Source organism: Gadus macrocephalus, chromosome 4 (genome assembly GCF_031168955.1).
Source record: "Gadus macrocephalus chromosome 4, ASM3116895v1".
Lineage (NCBI taxonomy): Eukaryota > Metazoa > Chordata > Actinopteri > Gadiformes > Gadidae > Gadus > Gadus macrocephalus.
Window position 1 is genome coordinate 6634522 of NC_082385.1, and position 13251 is coordinate 6647772.

Sequence of the window (13251 nt, forward strand, 5' to 3'; positions counted from 1 at the left end):
GTCAGTAAAGGATTCCATTCCCGTCATGGTCATACGAGTAAACGCATCCCAGAACAACAGGAACAGAATCAACACCTATAGCTCCCCAGAGAATCAAGGGGGAAAACCTGAGAAAGACTTGCTAAAAACAATATACAAAACTTAAGTCTACCAAGTGTTGTACCGTGGTAGTGGTTTCAAGAAGAAGAGTTGAAACAAGTGTGTTTGTGTGTGCATGTTTGTGTGCACTTGTGCGTGTGTGTGTTCGTTTATATGTGTGACATTCCACCAATGAACCTTCCTCTAGTCGCAAGGTCTCTAGTCACTTCCTCTAACCAGCACAGCAAGAGACCCATCCCGGAAACCTATATATGTTTGTCAAAATGTCATTTTCTCACCTAGTCTTCAATCATCACCCCCACACTACAGCACACCCCCCCCCCCCCCCCCACCCCCCCACCCCCCCCACGCATCCCTGCATTGTGCACTCAAAGTCACCCCTCTGCAGCGATGAAGTGCATGCCATGGGTTACAAGTCACTTCTCACACATGGGGAGAAAAACAACACTGTTCTTGGGTCTGGATTGAGAACATTACAAATGGGTACACAAAGTGGGGCGTGGCTGTCACAAATAAGGCGATTGCGTCATTCTTTATAAAAAAAGACAATTTTATCTAATTTCACTTTGGTTGAGAAACCATATTTCTGTGAATCTTTTCATTTATTGTGATACTAGTGGTGAACTTTTGTGTTATTGCTCTTGCTGCTTGCAGATTGCTTCCTGATAAATCTGCTGATAGCAATGCATCAAGTACAAAAAAGATATGTACTGAATGCAGTCTTCAATCAGTGCGGGATTACTATGCAATGATGTTGGGCAGTAAATGGTACCAACACTCAACTTCTTTTTGCGAAATACAAGCATTTTTCAATATCGTTAACTAATAATGTGAATTTAAAACTAAATGTGATACCTCAAGTTTCTTATGAAATCCACATTTCCAGACAATCTTGAAGCAGTCGTAATAGGATTTGGAATTAAAGAGACTATATATGGTGCTAATAAGTCGTGTTTCTGTTTGTTACAGCTATTGGGATAAGAGGTAAAGGTTAGAGCGACTCAGACATTTGCTTGTTTACAGACTGGATGGACCTAGCCTCCCTGACCAAATCAGATATGGACCTGACTGTAAACCCCTAATTTAGACGTTTAGAGAAAAATGTCCCTGAATAACATCTTGTGATGGCGATAGCGCTCAGATGAGGAGAAAGTTGTTGAGCGTAAGCTTCACTACAAAAGCTTTGAAGCATTTCAAGTAAATGGCACAACTTGTTTAACCTAAATGCTATTTTTGCCAAGCTTTCACCTTATTCAAGTAACGTAGAATTAAGTGGCTATGCATTTCCAACATGAGTAATGTTTACAATACGTGCTATGCTCTAAAAGGTCATAGACCTAATAGCAGCATATCACTGGTTGGTAAACATTGTTTTAAGCGCAAAAGAAAACATCATGAATCCATCCTAGATTTGTTGTTTGTTGATCATATTCTCCAAAATGATATGTGATTCAGTCTGATAACAATTAAAAAACTGCTAGACACCAAACCACACTACAAAACACTGATACAAACCAGAGCACATCGCACTTCTCTACAAAACACCGCCCCACACTACAATAGATCAAAATCAAATCCTGTATTGCTAATTTGTCAGGTCAATTCATAGGCATGCTAACCTTGAGGGTCTGGTAAGTGTTAGCCTCCTAGTTCCACATTGTGCCTGCAGCCTGTACACTGGGCCGTCGATATTTCTCTCCACAAGCGTTTACATAAAGTGCACAGAAGAATTACAAGAAAAACCTTTGATGGAATGCCTTTCTAAAGTCTCCAAAAAAGGAGGGAGCAAAGGAGGAGAGGAGAAACAGATCGGAGTCGAAAGATCAGAAGCATGTGCTTTCTGGATTTATGAGGCAAAGTTTGAATAATGTGTGTGTGTGTGTGTGTGTGTGTGTGTGTGTGTGTGTGTGTGTGTGTGTGTGTGTGTGTGTGTGTGTGTGTGTGTGTGTGTGTGTGTGTGTGTGTGTGTGTGTGTGTAAAAAAAGAGTAAGGGGATTTCATAAGAAATAATGCGTTGTGAAATAACAAGTTTTAACAAGAAAATTCTAAGGAACATCCTCCACGAATGTGAGTCAATGAATGAGTAAAATGTTTTCTCTGCTTAGGATTCAATGGGGAGACAGACACCCATTCAGTCTGCTGTCCGATGCTATAATAAAAGACACTGGACCTCAAAAAACGTACACTGCACGGGTATCATGTCTGGTTTCCTATCACTGTTGGGTATTACACGCGTGTCTGTGTGTCTGTGTGTGTGTATGTGTATGTGTGTGTGTGTGTGTGTGTGTGTGTGTGTGTGTGTGTGTGTGTGTGTGTGTGTGTGTGTGTGTGTGTGTGTGTGTGTGTGTGTGTGTGTGTGTGTGTGTGTGTGTGTGTGCGCATGTTTGTGTGTGTGTGTGTGTGTGTGTGTGTATGTTCTTGTGCGTGCATGTGTGCGTGACACATGTGTATATGTATAAGAAGAGGCTGAAGATAATCTTCGGATCTTCGTCAAAAGATGAACGATTCATTGGCTGTAAAATAGTGCAGAATTACATTCAATGCACTCACACTATAAATATATGCTGTATAGATATTGACAGTAAATAAAGAATGGACACTTGAACCAAATATCATAATTAACCTGTTAAACTGAAGGGTGTTTTGTGTGTTTGAAAGTGTGTTATCAAATCAGTGCTGATTCAATTTACTGGCATAACCTAGCACCTGAAAAAAGAGTAAGGGTATTTCATAAGAAATAATGCATTGTGAAATAACAACATTTTTTAACATGCAATACCTCATTGCAAAAAATACTAAGGAACATCCTCCACGAATGTGAGTCAATGAATGAGTAAAATGTTATATCCGATGCTATAATAAAAGACACTGGACCTCAAAAAACGTAACACTGCAAGGGTTGATGGTACAACTACCTAAAGAAAAACATCTAGTTTCCTTTACCTATTCGATGAGTTATAAACTATAACACATAACTAAAGCCTGAGAATCAAACCTAACCTAAGTGATCCATAAAGATTGTGAAAATCATGTCCTATCACTGTTTGTCTGTGTGTCTGTGTGTTTGTGTGTTTGTTTGTGTGTGTGTGTGTGTGTGTGCGTGGGGGGGGGGATGAAAAAAGACACCTAGAGAATGGAGAGAGACCGTTACATGGTGTTCATGTGTCCAGTCACGGAGTCCGTTTTTTAGTGACCCAAGTCTGATTCAATCCAGATGGCTGCATTCACTCTGCAGGAAGCAAAACCAATACCACCTGTGCACCTCTCTCTCTTTCTCTCAGTGAGGAATTCTACAGAGCTCAAACACTGCCACCGCAATATCAGCATGTGAGCCTCAGAGCCCACAGCACCACACAAAATCACTTAGTTTGGTCCTAACACCAAACGTGTTACACACGTACTACCTATAGGCCAGGGGTTCCCCTTAACGCACTTATATAGACCAGGGGTTCCCCTTAACGCACTTATATAGACCAGGGGTTCCCCTTAACGCACTTATATAGACCAGGGGTTCACCTTACATACGTATTATAAAACAGGCTGGGTTCACGTTTACACACTTATTTAGAACAGGGGTTCATGTTTACACACTTATATAAAGTAGGGGTTAATGTCTACATACTTAGATAGAACGGGGATTCACATCTACACCCTTATGAATAACAGAGTTCCCAAACGTCTTCATGTCTGGAACCCCCTGCGGAGGTTATTTTAGCCAGGGAATTATTGTGCAGTAGAATCTGCCATTCATTCCCATTACCCTGTCCAGAAGGGGTTCAACCATACTAATGAAATACAATTGACAAATAGTCAAGGCAGAAGATACTTGTCCCTTGTGACCCCCAGCTCGAAAGCCACTGATATAGATCGAAGCACGAGAAAAACATTGTTGTCCAAATTGACAGGACACAAATAACAGGACGTGAGCGGAGTGAGTAGAGAGCATTAAGCAATTCAGTAAAATAACATCAACCGGCCTGAAATGAAAAAAACAAAAAGCTTGTAGGCAGATGAGTAGCCACGAGATGCGCACGGCTAAGTGCATTACTTATAGAACCAGCCAGTAGCAAGGAAACATTGACCTGCGTGTGGCTGTGGATGAGGAATCTTTTGCACCTCAACGTTGCTTTCAGACTATGAGCTGGGCAAAGAAATGTAATGGACAATTGGTTAATTAATATGATTGGGCCTCATAAAAAATTCACTCCTTATCGTTGGTGTACTGGGAGCCAATGTGAGTGAGACGAGATGTATTCATTTCGATCTGAAGCTATGTGAACCTGTATGGATTTCTTCAACCCATCTTGTTCTTGTTCTACATAATGAAAAACATGCGCACACAAATGCCCACTACTCACGCGTGCTCATACACGCACACACACGCGCACACACACACACACACACACACACACACACACACACACACACACACACACACACACACACACACACACACACACACACACACACACACACACACACTCACTCACATGGATACTGCTCACACGCTCATACAAATGCACACATGCATACTTTTGGTCACACTCACACACATGCTCACAGATATGCTAATACAGACATTCACGCACACACACACACACACACACACACACACACACACACACACACACACACACACACACACACACACACACAATTTATCACCAGATGCTTCTTATCTGTAACTCAATTCTCTAAAGTCGGTCACAAGCCCGCATCACATGGAGGCATAGGAATCTCAGAGGTACAGAAAGACACACTGCTCACTTTGGTCGGTCTTGCACGAATGCTCTGGCTTTGGGAGCTGTCCAGATATAGATGAATCGGTTTTTCCCCTGGAGATATAAACTCCATGAACCCTGAACCCACAATCAAGGAGTCAGCGAGGCTATCACCAGCCTTCACCATGAATATTTATAACCAGCACTTAATTCATCAGACTGTACTACTGAAAGCCTTCTAGGTGTTAATGTATCATTAGAATCATTAAAATGATTTTATGTGTTTCATTGTCTTTTATTGTCTAGCTTGGAAGTAATGTTATCAAACCGTGTCACCACGACATTCGGTCCACCTCTTTAATGTTTCATATCATCCAATATATTTCTAACTTGTCCTCGGTCGCCCGCTCAGGCTGAAATAAATGCATTGGTAGTCCTATCCTCTACCGTCGTCGTTTTAAATCAAATGCGGTGCTCGGGTTGGCACACAGACAGAAGCGTCCTGAATGAACCTCTGGGTGCCAGACGAGCCTCTCTCAGGAGTTGCCAGAAACGTATGATGGCCATTGAGACACGGCGGTTAAGCCACTCAACTAATGGATACCCTTTAGCTGCTTTGTCATGCTTGTCATGAATAACGTAGGCCTAGTGTGTAGTGTACATCATCAATAATGCAGAAATACTGTGTACTGTACACATCACATCATGTGCATCATCATCCCTGATGCCGATCTCGCGCGCGGTCCCCACAGATGCGCTCGAGACACACAGTCAGTAACTACAAGTGGCGCGAAACGTCAGCGACTTAAAACGCTCAAAAGGAGAAACAAACATTAAAATAGTAAAGAATTGTTACCTGCTGTTGCTATTGTTGTCAAAACGAAATGTCCATATCGCTGGTCCATCTTTGACACACCACGGGTCTCCGGCGACCGAGGGGGGCTTCTGCTCTCCGTATGACGCAGGGTGTTTGACACCAGAAACTGTAAGTCTAATGAGCTGAATGTGAGCGGTGTCCAACACCAGATTGAAGCCTTGTCGAGCCGAATGAGGGTGCTACTTCAACACCAGACGCCCGTCTTAAGTCAGCCGAATGAGTGGGTGTTCAACACCAGACGCACGTCTCAAGTTAGTTAGCTGAATGACAGGGTCTATTATAACGTCAGATACAAGCCGTAACATCTGAAAGATGACAGGACGAGCTCGAGGGCATTTCCTTTCCCTCTTCCCTCTCTTCTTAGTTAGCCGACCTATAAATCCCTTTTTTCCAAAGACGAAGCTTGAGTGGTCTGTGCGTTATTCCATGGCCCGTTTAAATCCTGCGTGTAGGCTGCGATGTACTGTCCAGAGAGGGGTAGCTCTACAGTGCGGACCAGAGGAGGGATGGCAAGTGAGAGACTTATGATGAGGAGCACCCTACTACTACAGAAGGGAGTGGAGGGCTTGGTCTCTGCCAACCCATGGGAAAATCTTACCAGTCACAAAAAAGTATTAGCCTACTCAGTATTACTAGGCTATATGGAGGGGGGAATAAAACGTGGTCATTTGGTGTTTTATAAATAACCAGTCCGTCAGTTTTTCCTTAAAGAGTGCAATCAGCTCTTTGCCATCCAAAATTAACCGTGATCTGTAATGTTAAACATGTGCCTAATGTAATGTGTTATGGTGCCTCAGGCAGCAAGGCACAACTTTTCTCCCTGTAGAAATGTCTGATTTCCAGAAGTGCTTATTTTAGTAAATAGTAATACCGATCTTTCTATGAAAGCTTTGTTCCCTCTTGGCTGTCAGTATTTTTATTTTGCTTGTTTATTGTCCTACTGTACGAACTACACACACACACACACACACACACACACACACACACACACACACACACACACACACACACACACACACACACACACACACACACACACACACACACACACACACACACACACACACACACACACACACACACACACACACACTTACACACACACACACACACACACACACACACTTACACACACATAATTTACTTAAATGAGGTTGACAGATCCTGCCACACAAAACATTCTCTCTCTCTCTCTCTCTCTCTCTCTCTCTCTCTCTCTCTCTCTCTCTCTCTCTCTCTCTCTCTCTCTCTCTCTCTCTCTCTCTCTCTCTCTCTCTCTCTCTCTCTCTCTCTCTCTCCCCCTATCTCTCTCTCCCCCTATCTCTCTCCCCTCTCTCTCTCTTACTCTCTCTCCCTAACTCTCTTCTTCTCTCTGATTACAGGATGTGAATGTGTACACACACAGAGTACAATTTGGACGGCCACAAGGATGACTGGGCTGGGGCTATAAGGGCAATCAAGCCCCAGTATGTTCTAATGTACTTTGTTACTAGTACGTTAGACAAGTTGTACTTTTCTTATGGAGTACACCATACATAGCCTTGTCCAAGCCAAGACATAGTCCCCCATTGAGTCTTCTCTCTTCAGGCAACACGCAGCTTCTAAGGAATCTCTAATGTATACAAACTGAGTCTGTTCGTGCGTGAACGTATGTTAGCTTACAGCTTTCAGTAAACAACTAGTATAACTGTCCAAAACAGAGTTTTTCTTCCTTTTATTGAAGGAGTAACACACACTCTGTCTACACTGCCCATTTAAAACATTGGTCCTTTAAATGATTCTCTCCATTTAGTTTTTATTCAATTGATAAACATGTCAACCAAATGAAATTGATGCCGTTCCCATTTCCCTTGAAACAAATCAGTTCATATTTCAAGAATAACTGACTGTCTAACATTTATTAAGTTTACATTTTGGTCATAATTATAGGTTATCATAGTCATCTCCACAAACACATGTTTTAAGAGTTTTAGTGATTGTTACAATGAAGCTCTTTTAAATGAATGTAAGGTTTATATAGAGTTATAACGTTAAACATTCTATGTCAGACAATATAAATATAAACAATCTATTTTTACGGAAGAGAAGAGCATCTTGTCTGACCAATAGAAAGCTGTATTGCTTGCCATATAAGGACATATTTACCATTGGCTTACAACTTCCTTCATGCATCCTGATACGGAATCTGTTGACAAAATATAAAAAACTTCCCTTCATGTATAAAATGATACCGTAGCATTATGAGCTAAAGCCTTACAGTTGTGTGCCGTAGAATTGACCTTGCGTTACCATCACACACTGCTGCATTTTAGCTCTGCTGTCAAGTCTGAGGTAAAACAGATCCATCCCTGCTTATTCCTGTTTGAAGAGAACAGCTCCCGACTATAGGGCTCACGCTCTAACATTAACCAGACTCTTTGGAAACATTCGGATCAAAAGTATATAGCTAAGCCTTCTCTTTACTGTCTTCTTCTCTTTTATCTTTTCGATCATCATATCCCCTTTTTGCTATCTAAAAATTGGTACCATACCCCTCAGCACTGAAGGGGTGAGAACACTTAGTTTAAGAGTTTCAGCCGTAGCTGTCGTCAATCTAAAAAAGCGCTGCATCCTAACAACCACAACTACATTCTCCATCAGCCCTTTGCTTTTCATATGTATATTCTGAACCAAATAAGTGGTCATGTGTCATAATATATCCTATAATACATATCAAGACCAACGACCTTTAGGTTCGTAAATAGTGGATGCTTGTTTGACACAGGCCTTATAATTTATGGGGCTAGACTCACATGTGAGAGTATTTACCAATTCACTTAATGCTAGACACGTGCACACACACACACGCACAAATCCGTGCGTCGTCGTCTCTCCCCCCCCACTCTAATTCCAAATAAGGCCGCAGCGTTAGCGTTTAGCTTGGCAGAGCCTGTTTTCAATATAACTCACATGCACATCCCCAAGACAGGGCAGCTAATCCGAAACATGGAGGACAATTAGAGACCTCTTTAGTGTCTTCAGCTCTGAAGCTTGACCCCACAACCACCACCACCACCACCTTCCCCATTGCCTCTCTCCTGAGGTCTACCACAGAGGTCATGACCCCTGACTCAGTCAACACAGCCCTTCATGATATTGGGGTTTGAACCCCCGGCGACTGAGTTCTCTGTGTCCCCTAAAGGCAAGCTGGGGGGGGGGGGGGCACCTCTGATGCCCTGTCTTTTTTTCTGCAAAAGATGTATGTGGGGGAAGAATCCTTAATACCGATGCGGTCATGTGGTCGTGTCATTCCCATTCACCGTAACAAGGGCCTGGGTTGATTTGTTTGGTTTCTCCCCCGTCATGCACGGCGATACGCTTATGATCTCATGGTGTGTTTTAGGTTTATTTGATTTATTTATTTTTGTTGCAATAAAAGTGCAATGGTGAATTGTGTATATCACCCGCACCAGAGACAGTTTGTTAAGCCAAGAGAATAGTTGTTCAAATACATGTTCTCTGTCTCTCTGTTGTCCCCCAACTATTGGCGAAATCCATAAAAGACGTGTTATCTATCATCGAGTTTGGACAATTTGAGCTCTAAAACCCATTTGCTTCCATTGATGATTATTTAGTATGGACAATAGGAGCTTTAGCTTCTCTAACCTGAAATGCTCAAAATGTATTCCCATTGATGATTAGTTAGTATTGGGCATGGGCCATGAATGTACAACAACTCTGTCAAATAACTAAATAATATGTGTTCTATACCTGAAATGATGTACAGTACATGTTATTATTGTGCAATATAACCTTTACAATTAGTTCTCCTTTCAGGGGCATTCACATAGCATAAATACATAAGTGCATAAAAGCATGCTTAAAATAGAGCATTAAGTGATATTGTAGTGTATCTGAATATCTTACTAGTGCCTGGGGATCTTTATGAGCCGTACTCAAACTTAACAACCTTGGTGGTTGGTTTACATGTCTGTGTTGGGCTTTCTCTCATCTTGAATGCAGGGTGTCTGCAGGGGGTCCACCCCACCCTACACACACACACACACACACACACACACACACACACACACACACACACACACACACACACACACACACACACACACTCACACACTCACACACACACACACACACACACACACACACACACACATCACACACTCACACACGCACGCACGCACACACACACATGTGTGTGTGTGCGTGCGTGCGTGCGTGTGTGTGTGTGCGTGCGTGCGTGTGTGCGTGCGTGCGTGCATGCGTGCGTGTGTGTGGCGTGTGTGTGTGAGTGTGTGCATGCGTGTGGGCATGTAGTGTTCCATGTGTGCGTTTACCGCCTTCCTTCATTCCGGAGAACATGGCGTGTCCATCAATGGCCATGACTTTGACCTCTTCTGACCCGAATCCAATGTTTCCAGTTAGCTTCGGTTAGCACCCCTGCAAGCCCCACCCACGCTGGTAAAGAAAATACACCACAGCCAGAGGTCAATGCCCAGTGATCTGCTTGATCCTCACTTGCTTTGTGTTCAGAGACATTGCTGACCTCTCCGCTCAATTTGTTAATACGAATTCTGGTGGAGCAGTGAAAGAATCAGGGTGGGTCTCTAAGACCCGAATAATATTGTGGTACGTTTTGTTTAGTTATTTTAGTCACTGCACTTTTGTCTTATCTTTTGTATTTGTTGATTTACTAGTCTACCATATGAGTTTTCATGTTCGACAAGGTCTCTAAGACCAATCATTTGTTCTTTATACCTTCTTGACTGATCCCTTGACTGTGCTATGTGTGTGTCATATTGTGTTGTGGTGAGTTGCATAGACCAAAATATGCCCACATTTTGACAGCTTGAACTTCAGAAGACTCTGGGGTTTTTGTGTGTGTGTGTGTGTGTGTGTGTGTGTGTGTGTGTGTGTGTGTGTGTGTGTGTGTGTGTGTGTGTGTGTGTGTGTGTGTGTTAGTGTGTGTTTGTGTGTTTGTGTGTTGAAGGGGTTTCATTGTTAAATGCTTCCTGCAGCTATGGGCTTGGGGACAGAAGAGGAAGGGGAGGCTCTCTGTTTCTGTTTTTGCTTGAAAGAACCATAAATTACAGTAAGTTTCAATAAGTTACCATAAATTACACAAAGTAAAAAAAACACGTAATAAGTCACAATAAGGATTCTACCAAAGAACTACCCTAGCAAGTCCGGATTACTTTAAATGGTTAGAACAATTGTTATGATACATTACATCATTACATTATTTTACAAAAAAAAATTAACTTTCTACTTCAACATACTAATTAAGGGAGAAGCATTACTAATTTTTAAATTTGCATTAAACAGGACCAAGTGTAGAAATGAAAGACACATATGTCATTCAGACAAATGCATTTTAGGCACTTCTAACATTCATCATTCAGGTTGTGACTTGTGGACAATGTGCCCTACAAACATTAGAGGGCGTTCAGTACGTTTTCAGAACTTTCTCTCCATAATGTGTACGGGTCTATTAGAGCCATGTGTGACCTAATTTCTTTGGATATCATTTAGGCCACAGTGTGGGGGACAATGAAGTGTTACTTCCTCTGATTGTACAGCGGTAGAACAGTCTGACGTTCAGTCTGCAATTCTTTCTTCACACTTAAGCCATAAACGGGACACTTTTATCCAAAGTGTCTTACAGGGAATTCTGCTATATTCCATTAAGGAGTTAGGTAAGAGGTTATGGCATCTTGGTCTTCGGTTCCTACAGGTTAGGATGCACCAGGGAACAAACCCACAATCTTTAGATGCATCTTTGTTCTTAGTCTCCGTTGCTCTATTGTTGTCTCACTGGGTAGGCATGTAAATTGCTTCAAGCCACCAAGGTGGCTGCCTCGCTCCACCAAGGTGACTTTTACACAAAGGACACAGGGTGTTGCTGTTGAAAGCCGGTTTATTGTAGAAGTTTGTAGATAATGATATGTGGCACTCGCTGTTGCAAGGCAGGAGCTCCATCTCCGAGTGTGTGTGGAGATGGCTGGTTTAACCTGTGCAACAGGTGTGCAGCTCCCTCAGCCCCAGAGCCCAATTAGAGTCTGCAAGGTGAGGCTGCTTAAACCAGCCATCATCCACATATACTCCACAGACAGTATTGTTGACACACACACACACACACACACACACACACACACACACACACACACACACACACACACACACACACACACACACACACACACACACACACACACACACACACACACACACACTCCATAACATAGGTATTCATATTCAAGGTAAAGGACATGAAATGTATATCCTAATGCCCTCTCTTATCCTCAAATTTCAGAACCACACAAGCTTTGCTTCCATGTCGACCTTTGAGTTCAGCCTCCATAACAGCTCCTCTCTGAGGGGGCCGGATAGCCTGCAGAACACCCCAGATGTGGCCACTTATCTCCCCCATCATCACCATCCAACTCAGGCCCCCTTCCTTAGATTTCAGAGTTTAGACTTAATTTCCTTTCATTATTTGGAAAATAAGCTGCTAAAACTGGGTCATATGGCGTGAATACGAACAAACCTGGAAATAAATTCAAACTATAACCAATTCTGAATTTTTTTCTGTAATCCTCCTGGAAAGACACAGGCTAAGGTCAATCACCGAAAGGATAGTTCCCATAACAAAAAGCCCTTTGAGTGCATTTCCGTGCACATTTTGTGCTACCCTGTAACGTGTGTTTATGTATATGTGTGTATGTGTATGTGCATTTGTGTTTGTATTTCTGTGTATGTTTCTGCGTTTGTGTGTGTGTGTTTATGTGTGTTTATGTTTACGTCTGTGTTCGTGTGTGTTGGCATGCGTGTGTATGTACATGTGTTTCTGTGCATGTGCACGTACATGTGTGTGTGTGTGTACATGAATGTGCGTTGGTGTGGGTGCGATTGTGGGTGTCTGTGTGTTTGTGTGTGACTGAGGGTGTGCGTATGCATGTGTGTGGGTGTGTGTTTGTGTGTGTGCATGCGTGTGCATGTGTGTGCGTGTTTGAATGTGTGTGTGTTCCAGTCCTGAACATTTCCACAGGCAGAGGAGAACAGTCACTACGGGTCACCCCCGTGTCCACTCCAGAGACAGGAAATGGCTCCAACGTGGCTGTGAGTGAGGCCTTATTGAATCCCCCGGGGCTGATTCAGGCCTCCTCTCAGCGCTGGAAAACCAGGTTCATTGAGCAGAAATGAAGTTAAGTGAAACACACCGACGAAGATGTACTGCTCTGGAGGGACTGTAGGAGGAGCCTGCAAGATCGTACAGATGTCTGAGTCTATTATTAGCGTCGCTAAATAATGCAATGGCAGACGGAGTTCTAGGCTTTTCTTTTTTGGGCAAAAGAAAGTAGCTACTTATTTAGTTTTAGTTTCGGTAAATAATATGAACGTCATTCCGACCGCAAACCAAACAAACGAGGCATCGAAAGTGGAGGAAATCCATTGGACTAATTAAAATAAATTGGCCCACAGATTTGTCATTTTAAATCCGATTTTTCCATAAAAAGGAATTGTAATGAACAAAAATATAAATATAATAAATGTAAT